This window comes from Haliotis asinina, chromosome 4 (assembly GCF_037392515.1).
Source record: "Haliotis asinina isolate JCU_RB_2024 chromosome 4, JCU_Hal_asi_v2, whole genome shotgun sequence".
NCBI classification, from domain to species: domain Eukaryota; kingdom Metazoa; phylum Mollusca; class Gastropoda; order Lepetellida; family Haliotidae; genus Haliotis; species Haliotis asinina.
This window is the reverse complement of record NC_090283.1, coordinates 13979344-13990881: the sequence shown is the minus strand read 5'-3', so window position 1 is coordinate 13990881 and position 11538 is coordinate 13979344. Positions and strand designations below refer to the sequence as shown.

The following is an 11538-nucleotide window of genomic DNA, read 5'->3' as shown; positions in this document are numbered from 1 at the left end:
TAAAATTCTGAGATTTAAATATTCAACCGGCAAGGTAAAATTATGAGCATTTGCAATTTTAATTTCACTGTATTCGAATAATGTTTAATGGTGTAAAGTGAAATTCATCGGAAGGTTTTCATTACAAACATATTACAGATGAAATAAGAATACTTTGTCAAGTATATTTCTAAGAAATAAACCAAACCTGTTCTTTGGGTGATTGAGTGAGTTGTTTTACGCCGCGTCCAGCAAGATTCCAGCTGCATTGCAGAAGTCTGTAAATAAGCGAGTCTGGATCAGACAATCCAGGGATCAACAGCATGAGCTCCGATCTACGCATTTAGGACATGTGTCAACCAAGTCAGCGAGCTTGACCACCCTGACCTGTTACTCGCTTCTTACGACAAGCATCAGTTATTGAAGGCAAATTTTAACCTGTACCTCTTCTTTGGTGTCTGATGAAGTTAGTATGATGGGTGTGAGTGTAAGACTTGATCAGAAGTACCTCTATCCTGACAGTGTCTATAAGTGCGCGTAGATTCGCTCAATGATTACTTAGATGGAATAACACGTACACTCATTGCTCAGCGCCCAGTACTTAACACTCGCAGTACTGTTAGTGAACTCGCGTCTCGAACCGATTCTATAAAACCAGTCGGCTTAATTCTTTAAAGCTAATGGGCGCTACTAAAATGAAGAGTGGATTTTTCGATTCTCAATTTCGAAATTATGCACTGAACTGGAACAAGTATGCTCTAAAACTGCTTTGATTTAAAAGTTCATCAGTTTATAATGTTTCTGATCACTAAAAGCACAATATGTATTTGTCTTCGAGACGATAGAACACTCGATTTCCGTATTAGAAATGAAGTAAAACGAGACAATTATTTCGGATTAACCTATGCTCACGTTGCTCCTAATTTACTACAGCTATGTTCATTGGTCATTTGGAATTGCCCAAATACATACAGACTGAGTAGCACTGGTCGTTCCTCTAGAAGGTGGGACCTCAAGAATGTGCCGGCCCTCATGATCGTGGTCTCTTACGAAAGCGGTCCCTCAAAAAGGTGGTCCCTCAAGAAGGTGGTGGTTTCTCGAGAATATGCACCCTCAAACAGACGATCACCCAAGAAGGTGATTCCTAAGAATGTGGTCCCGCAAGAAAGGTCTTCCTGAATAAGGTGGTCCCTTAAGAAGGTGGTCCCTCAAGAGGGTGGTTCTCAAGAAGGTGGGATCCCAAGGGGGTTGGACCGCCAACCCATAAATAGAAATAGAGTCTGGCCTAGTGGCCAACATCAACATCTGTGATAATTTGCTTGCCACGCCAAAGGCCAACGTCATATTGATTAACAAGCCTCTGTTTGATTCAATATCCCAGCTATACGAAGGCGATGTGAAACTACTACACTCTTTGAAAATCTAGAGAATTGATCTATTTCACCGGATACGGTAGCATGAGCGGCGCGGTGGGAGAGCCGACTTAAGCGAGTTTGAGGTGTCGGGATCGAGCCCGCCTGTGACCGGGTGTAAAACCCGATGTGTTTTGTGTGCAGACTCTTTCCGTGTTTCCGTGTTGTCAGACCCCTTAGAATACAATATACAACTCTGCACACTTATGAGAACCCACGAATCCGTTGAGGTATAACCAAATAGTGGCCACATGCGCAAACACTTATAGTCGATCTGAGGGGAAAACGTACCTATGAATTCCTTTTTTAACAAATATGTGAATCAAATAAACTCAAATTAAAGTTAAGAATCCTCATAATTTTACCCCTCCAATTGAGCATATAAACTTATTAAATTGAGAATAAAACTTGTTTAACAAACGGTCTTAGTTTCAAAAACCTATTATTGGTTTGCATTACGAGGGGGTATGCACATTAAACGAAACACCGAGAACAAGGACCGTTGGTCTTATTTTATGCCCATTATCTGCCGCCCTTGCATTAGTTTCACTGTTTCATCTACTGCGTCTACCCCCATGTAATACATACCAATATTCGCTATTTGAAACCATGATCGCTTGTTAAAAAACGTTTATACTAAGTTGAATAAAATTCTGAGATTTAAATTTTCAAATGGCAAGTTGAAATCAAGAGGATTCTCAGTCATAATTTCACTTTATTTGATTTACATTTTTGTTTAAATGAAATTCATCGGTACGTTTTCACCGCAAAGAGACTATAGTTGCAAGTACAGCAACGTGCAGTGAACTTGGGCAAAATACTGTGACTATGTGTCCAAGTGCACCCAGCTACGAATGGGTATCGCGTTAGGATTTGAGGGCCTTGAAGCAGCAAGAGTTGTATACTTCCAAGGGGGTTGAGATTCATAATACGCAATGGCGTTGAGACTGACATCCAATGATCAAGGGGAAAAAACAGCGCCTTCAGCAAGCACTAGCTGCGTGGATATATGTATGTGTATTATCGTATAATAACGTAAATTGTACAACCACATCCTGTACATTATGTCAACCAATCCTGTTACACGTCGTTTACAAGCATGGGTTGCTGAAGATCCTTTAAATTCCGGATCGTCAGGGGTTAAAGTACTTTTGTTATATCCAGGAGTAAAACAGTCAAGTTGACTCATACTACGCGCATTACTGTAAATCACAACACATTCGTTGAACAAGGTTCTTGTTCTGATAACACCCTAAAACCTGTCGCTGTCAGTCGCTTCTGAAAGACAAACAAGACCCGAATGACACATGACCCCATAAACACAACATAACTCATCCAACTTTATTGCACAAACGGTAAAACAAGCCTCTTCTCAGAACGAATCCATCTGATATGCCTGCTGGTTGACAGAAGTTCCGAGATACTTGATTCTTCTCATGGCAATAGATCGATTCCACTGGTGTAAAATAACTTGAATACCCTGAATCTGAACCTTCCAGTCGCCTCCTGATCCCCAAACTGCACTGACTCAAACTTTTGTGGCATGAAAAAGGATCTCATTGTCAGTTTGCACTCCTTCTCATCTTTCAAGTGGGCCATAAGCCAAAACTTATGGCCCCTCAAGACTTCCGTGAAACATTTTTTTTGTATAATTGTTAATGTTAGGTTGCATTTCGTTTCAACACAGGTTGACTGCACCTTAAATATTTGTTAAATGTCAAGTTAAGCAATACGTGGTGTTACCACAACGTGGGTTACGTTAAATAAAACTTCATTTTACCCAACGTGAAAGAATCTAAGGTCTAGAGCTATATCATTGAAAGCACTCCGTCCGTTCCTCCGACGAAAATGTTGTTCAAACAATAAACTAAAATCTGTTAGTTGGATTGTTTCAAATTGGGAGACCACATTCTCAGGGGACAACCTTCAAGGGTCCCATCTTCTTCAGGGACCACCCCAACCGAGTTGGAGTACCACCTTCTTGAGGGACAACCTTCTTGGGGGAACACCTTTTCGAGGTTCTACTTTCTTGGGGGACCACCTTCTTTGGGGACCACCATCTTGATGGACCACCTCCTTGAGGGACCACCACCTTCTTAAGGGACCAGGTTCTTTGACTCCAACCTCCTTGGGATTCCACCTTCTTGAGACCCACCTTCTTGAGGGACCACCTTCTTAAGGGACCACATTCTTGAGGACCGTCTTTTTGAGGGAGCACCTTCTTTGGGGAGTAGCTTCTTGGGTGACCACCTTCTTCAGGGACCACTTTCTTGTGGTCCTTTCTTTTTGGGGACCACCTTCTCTAGGGATCACCTTTTGAGGGAGTACCTTCCTGAGACCAATATTTTTTTGATTGACCACCTTTTGAGAGACCACTTTCTTAACGGACCACCTGTCTCCGGATCACCATTTTCTTAAGGGTTCACCTTCTCTAGGGACCACCTTCTTGAGGACTACATTCTTGAGGGACAACCCTCTTATTGGGTCACTTTCTTGAGGACCATATTCTTGAGAGTCCAGCTTCTGGAGGACGACCTTATTGGGGACCTCCTTCTTAATGGAACATATTCTTGAGGGATCACCTTCGTCAGGGACACCGTCGTGTTAAGGTCTCACCTTATTGAGGGACCACTTTGTTGGAGCCGCCTTCTTGGGGGAACACGTTCTTGAGGTGTCTCCTTCTTGAGAGACCACTTTCTTGACGAACCGTCTTCTTAGGGGGCCACGTTTTTTGATGGACCACCTTCTTGAGGAACACCTTCTTGAGGGACCACCTTCTTGGAGGACCACCTTTTTCAGGGATCACCTTCTGGGGAATCACCTTTCTGAGGGACCCCTTCTTTAGTGTCACCTTCTTTGTCTAAAGGAAAGGACCAGAGTGGAGATATGTCAATTTGAATGTTTAGAAGTTTTTTTAAAAACATGAGCTAGATTTTTTGTCCAAACAATAACTTGAACACACTTGAACTCAAATTGAAGGATAATTCCCCTAATCTGTTGGAAAGATTCTTTGCAACGTTGTTTAATATTCGATATTAGTAATTTATCAATAACTGTAACAAATTAAATCTCATGAACTCTGAAAATAGCGAATTTGTTCAACCAATAATATTACAGTCATTTACAGAGCTCCAGATAAGATACATATTTGCGTAAAATACGATAACACAAAGTTGAAATACGCGAGAAAAATAAATACCACCGAATGAAGAAAACACAAAACATTTAATTTTGCGCTATATCTAAATAACAGGGCGTATTTCCCCAATGCATCAAAATGATGTTGCGTATTGTATCAATTCAAGTTAATCGAACTTAAAGTTTTTCCATCTCTAAATACTCTTGAATAATGTTAATGCAGTTAAACTGTGTGACAGAAATAGAAGACTTATGGTGTTTTATCAACCCTTCACTGATTGGCCCATGTGTAAATAGCGACCAATCAAATAGCTGTTTCTTTCTGTAACCAAATCGACAATGGAGAGTAAGTGTGAAAGAAAGCTTGAACTCGCTCAGCATAAACTACATCTAGTTCTATCTAGTTCATAATGTTTTACAAACAACAATTATCTTCATTAGAGAGCTGCTAGATGCAATGATAGACAAGTACTGTGTTTCACAATCACAATCAATTGCCGACGATGTAACATTAGTTAGTTCATTAAAATGAAAATCTAACATTAGCTATACTTGCGGCATGGAATTGAAACAATACGATGGGAACAAGGTTTAAAAAAAACCCTAACTGTTCGAGTGAAGACATGGCTGTTATATCATAGAACAGCCATCTTGGTGTATTGTGTACATATACCCATGCAGTATGCTTGTCATCCCCTTCTATTTTATTAATAGGACTGATGTGACAACCTTTATTGGCATAAGTATATTATTATTATTATTTCTTACAGCACGTACATAAAGTTGCATTAACTATACTTTGGCATTGTTTGTTGGAATTTGTCTTATTCTATTATTCAATAAAACAATATTACACCTGCTAAACGTATCTGAAATGAATACCCATATTTTGACAAAACAAAATTATGGGTATCTAAAGCTGTAGATACCTACATGAAACTGGAAATACCCACTTTGTTTTAAATGTGTGGGTATCATACCCACATGGCCAAAAGCTTATCTGAAGCTCCTTCATTTAAAAGAATGTGTCAGATCTGGGCAATGGTGCTGCGCAAAGTCTCACAAAGCTCTCATAAGCCTAATATCTCGTAACTTTCCTCGTAGCATGAGTGAGTGAGTGAGTGAGTGAGTTTAATTTTACGCCGCACTCAGCAATATTCCAGCTATATGGAGGCGGTCTGTGAATAATCGAGTTTGCACCAGACAATCCAGTGGCCAACAACATGAGCATCGATCTGCGCAATTGGGAACCGATGACATGTGTCAACCAAGTCAGCGAGCCTGACCACCCGATCCCGTTAGTCGCCTCTTACGACAAGCATAGTCGCCATTTATGGCAAGCATGGGTCGCTGAAGGCTATTCTACCCCTAGACCTTTACGGGTGTCGCGGCATTTGTACCTCAGCGTTTCAGTATAGGGGGAACGAATGCTACGAGAAAAGCTACGATATCTTAGTCTTACGACAGTCTATTTTCGTAGGAAAGGTGGCATGCAAAGTGTGATACAGATATTGTCTTCATTGTCAAGATTAATCATTATTGATTTAATCTGAATTCTAAAAACATGGCAAATTTGTTCAAATATCTTGAAAACTATTTGATAGATTTTTTTTACTAATTTGGGGAACAACTTCTATGTCTACGGTGCAGGTGTCCACAATTATTATGCTGTCATCATAAAATCTGCATTACGTATGAAGGAAACGGGCCCATATACATACAGATTGTAACACGAACAAGTGTGTCATACGAATTAGACGAAACGAGCGTGAAATATTGCGTTATCACAACGACAACGAGGGAAATGGATAAATTGTCCGAGTTTTATATACAGTGAGCCTTGCTACAGAGTAATGATTTCTTTACCAAGCATTTTATTCATGTACATTTGTGGAGTAAACACGGTAAGCAAGCATGACGGCAATCTTCAGTCACATTCAATCGTCACAGACGACGAAATATAGAAACAATGGTTTGTAAGCAAAAGTAATAAGTGCACGTGTGCGCATATGATATATAGGACACTGGTTATGTTTAACGTATGGGTAATAAATATTAATATGCATATTCCAAAAAGGGTTGTGCAGCTCGCTACAGAACCTCGCGATACCTGTTGCGATATGGTTCAGATTCTGTAAACCGTTGGGTCACCCAGAGTTAGCTCCCTTTGAATTATCTACCTTTGTCATCCACAGCAACAAAATGGGCTCTAAAAGTACCAAATATGCCAGTATTTATTCTGGTTTCAAGTTACATTTCACAAGTGGAAGTATCTCTGTAATATTCTAAATGCACCAATGTCTTACGTTTTGTCGTTTTGAATGGTTTCGTGTGTGACATTTTGGAGGAGTGAGTGAGTTTATTTTTACGTCGCACTCAGCAAAATTCTAGTTATATGGCGACGGTCAGTAAATAATCGAGTCTGGGCCAGACAACCCCGTGATCAACAGCATGGGCATCGATTTGCGCAACTGGGAACCGATGACGTATATCAACCAGGTCAGCGAGCCTGACCACCCGATCCCGTCTGTGTCCTCTTACGACAATCATGGGTTGCTGAAGGTCAGGTCTAACCAGAATCTTCATGGGTCCAAGGATACCTTCTTCTAATGTCAAATGATACCATTTATACGGTACCACACAAAAGTTGCATTATCAAAATGCGGGGTGTTTGCATCTTTTTGTGTGTGCATGTATAATTTGACACGTTGGGTGGACCCACGAGAGAAAGGAATTCTTTGCTATTTCGCGGCGTGAAATTTTCGACTTCCAATTCGAATCACGATGAACATCATGCACAAATAAAATGATTCCGAACTAAAAACAGATGAAGCGTTTGAACAATGGTGAGTTGTCTCCCTTAGCTGTTCTTAGCTGTGTGACTTGTGTGCACTTTAGTATAAACAGCCCTAACATTTCTAACCTAGTATCAGGAGCCAAACTTGTACAAACACTTGGAAAAAACATGTTTCTCATCTTGTACGTGAATTAACAACGTGCACTTCGTCTTCAACTGCAGATATGAGTCTCAATGGCATTCTTGAACAACTAAAATGATTCACGAAATAAATGAAGCGTTCGTATAATGGTGAGTTGTCTCCTTCAGCTCTGCACAGACAGCTGTGTGATTTGTGTGCATTTTACAAAATGCAGTCCTAAAAATTGTAACTTTAGCATGAGCTAAAACTTGGCAAAAACTTGTTTGTCAACTTGTCATGCACTTGTGACATGAAGTAACAACGTGCAGTTCGTCTTCAACTGCAGACACATTCAATTTCGAGTCACAATATCCACCATGCACAATGAAAATGATTCAGAACCGAAAGTAGACGAAGCGGTGGTAAAATAATGAGTTGTCTCCCTTGGCAGTTAACATTAGCGGTCTCGTGAGTGTGGACTCAAGAATATACAGTGCTAAAGATTGTGACAAAGTAGCATCCTCCATAACTTTCTTAGATTTGTCTACATCACATAAATTACTTGTACAAGTTCAACTTCAAGTTCAAGTTCAATTTATTTCGGTAGTAGTGGCCTTGGGCCCCGGGTACAAGCAATATATAACATTTTGTTTTTGTGCTTTTAGGCAAGAGCGTGAATGGCATAATTATACAAGCAGAAACATTGTACAACTGAATAATAGTGACTATAAGTTGACAGAATGGTGATGCAAAGGTTGGTACAGTTCACTCTCTTGCATTGGAAAAGTAGCAACAATTTGATGCAAAATTGCTTGAAAAGGAGATTGATGTCTAACAATTTTGAAGCAAAATTCTGCACGAAAAGCATACCGAATGATGGCAAATTATATTTGTATACAGTGATCAATGAGAACAATATGTAGTTGTTACAAGTCAGACAACTAAACCATAACAGCTGTAGGTAGACAAGGTGTTCTGTGAAATATGACGGAGTTATCTCCCTTGCATCAGGTATTGGGCTACTTCTGTCTCACAACTGAGGCCTTGAATATGTATTTTGCTAACAATGACCGATTCTTGCACGTCATAATGTGGACAAATTTCCATTCATTGGACAGATAATGTTCAGCAGTTGGGATCGAAGATCATCACATTGAGGGCTACTAGTAAGAAAATTAATTTCATCCTCAAGTACTTTTGGGCATAGTCAAACAGGACTTGAACATCCTCTCTCTCTTTCTCTCTTCTCTAGCAATTCTGACCATGGAATCATAATTTGTACATCTGAATCTGGTTAAAGCTGTTCTATATCTGTCTATTTACACCACACTAAAATACAACTCCATTTCAAATGAAGATTTCTGTTGGCCAATAAAGAGATATAGTGTTTGCTGACCAATTTTGAGCAAACATGTAATTGAAAATTCCCATGATTTTCTCCCTGCACCATTGAGGTGAGGTGAGGTGAGGTGAGGTGAGGTGAGGTGAGGTGAGGTGAGGTGAGGTGAGGTGAGGTGAGGTGAGCTGAGCCTTGAGGCTGAGAGACTGTCAGGGGAGATAATTACGAAGGACAAAAGCCAACTAGTGAAGTCCATGCTAACACGTGTATGTTTCGAATTAGATTCACAACTAAGGCAAGTAAACCTTCCATGGATATAAAGGGTGGGGGAACCGGAACGGTCCTGCAATGACTGTCAGAGTTGGTGTCTGGCGGGAGGTGGAGTGGGGGTAGGTCGTGGGCCTCCGTATGTTGTACGGTCAGTTTGTGATAAGCTTCCTGGATGAATCTTCTCTGGAGGTCCATTTCTCGTCCATGCCTCTGTTCCTTCACCGCCTCCCAGTTTCAAGGGCAGTAGACTTGGCATCACACATATTTTCTCGAACCTGCAATTGAGGCACCGGGAGAAACTTACAAGCTCACATTAAACAAAATGGTCAAAGACAAACGGAAACTACTACAGCAGGAAGATCGTGTAAAGTACCGGTTTTGTATCCTTTCAAAAATAAATCCTATATTCAACATAAGATTTGTCAAACATTTAACACCAAAAATTCTGTTTGTTTTCACCAATCTTTTTGAATGATTTGCAGAAAGTGAACGAGTTAGAATTTAATGTAACAGAAGAAATTTCATGCAAATCAGCCCTGACCAGAGATGACAAACACTGAGAAGCCAACAGGTGAATAAACGTTTCTTCACGTTCACCTTTCCTTGTCCTAGAGAGATACAAATGCTGGTAGTTGCCTGGGGAACATTAAGAAAGAACAGTGCTAAGGAACATACTACAATAATATATAAAGTATCTGTACAAAGTCACCTACTTACTAAAGCAGAATAATTACAATGAGAGGCGTAACATTTACCATCATTAAGGCACCTTTGTCAGATCCGACAAGAAATGCAAGGAATTGAACTGAGTGTGGCCTACCATTATTGAACGTTCCTGATGTTAAGAAACCCAGCTCTGTACAGTCCTGTTCATTAATGTGCACGGCATGAGAAAAGAGAACAGAGTGTACTGTATTCGATGCGTCTTCATAAACACGACATAAGTGGGTAATATTAAATAAATAAAGCAAAGACTGAAACAAAACCAAAGGAAGCGCTCGTAAAATAACTTGGGCACTGAACAAAAAAGTACGTAATACGTATCGGTAATGAGTGACCATATATCGGTATATGGTCTCTGTTTCAATTGTTGGGTTATACGTCGAAAGGCACGGCGGTTCATGCATTGGTATTATACACAGCAGAAACCAAGAAGTTCCCTGCCTGCTGCCTCTCCATGAAAAGCAGTTGGCATAGAGGCACGAAAACGGGTGACACTATCTTCCACGAAAGAGGTGCAGCAACTGGCTTTGCAAAAAATGGCAATGTTCAAAAGACGTCAATCAGATGGGCGGTAGGAAAAATAGAATGTGGAGCAAAGACAACAATGTACTTACCTCCATATTCATATGACAGTCGTGGCTGACCAGCGACGGCGTAGCAAAGAGACTACAAGCCCTCGGTTCCTTGGTGTGCAGTGTACGCCGCCATGATCAGCTGACGGAGGTAAACATTGGCATGTGGCCTGTGATTGGTGCTTGCGGCATGCTGCTTCCGGTATACGGAGGAATGCCAGTGAGTGCGGGTCACAGTGATATCCCCAGCTGTGTGTTATTGTGAAAAGTGGACATGTGCAGAAATGAATTGGAGCTGTTATGGAAAAGAGAATACACTGTAAAATAAGGGTCTGTGTAGATTCAGAAAATAAAGAGAATTTCTGGAAAGTTAATGGTGGAGGGGCTAAATACAGGCGAGGTGTATTTGAGAAGCGCGAAGGTGTTAGGTAGGCATGTGTGTGTGTGTGAGTGGAGGCGATAGTACTACGTGACCATATATGGGAGATGAATGAAGTTGAGGCAGTGTGAGTTGATTTTTTTTGTTTGTTTGAAGTTTTTTGCGGGGGGTTTGGTATAATTTGGTGGATGTGGATGTGGATGTGGATGTGGATGTGTGGTAGATATATAGACATGTGTTGGTTGCGAAAGCGAAAGCGTAATGAAGATGGTTGTGGCGAAGCGGTTCCGATGTGTGGCGGAGGGAGTGGTCTGGTTGAGGATGTGTCCGAAGGCGATTGGTCGGTCGACATTGTTTGCGACGTTATGAATAGTGCATGCGATGGGAAGGTGGTGCAACGGTGTCCGAAAGTGCCCTCAAGAAAATGAAAAAGGGCACGGATTGCCATGTCTTCTGGCAGGGATCTCGATGCTTCAAGTCGGGGATGCCGATTTGGTGCTCAGGCCGAGAATTTGGACCACGACGTCGGGCTGTGGAATTTTCGGACCCTAAGATGATCCAGGAAAGCGCAGTCACACCATGGAATCGGTGGTAAACACGACAGCTTCCGGGTCAGAGTTCTTTTTAATTATGCATCCGACCCCAAAACTATTGAAAATTTTTTTTTCGGTTCTTGTTGTGATTGCGACAATAACACTCATTAATGCAATTTGGACACGCTTTTTTAAAATCATTCAAGAACCACAACCGCAAGTGTGTCCAGTTTTTAATCGCTTCCTCATTTCAAGAAACAATACATCTGAAGCAC

At 41.0% G+C, this 11538-nt stretch overlaps 1 long non-coding RNA gene across 1 annotated transcript; it reads right to left on the bottom strand.

Annotated features, from left to right (window-relative positions):
- Positions 1–8024: 8024 nt before the first annotated feature.
- LOC137282282 (uncharacterized) lies at positions 8025–10567 on the bottom strand. The gene is made up of 2 exons (XR_010956795.1): positions 10394–10567; positions 8025–9331 (listed from the first exon to the last, which is right to left on the bottom strand). It is a non-coding gene; the product is annotated as an uncharacterized lncRNA (long non-coding RNA).
- Between the last annotated feature and the right edge of the window lie 971 nt (positions 10568–11538).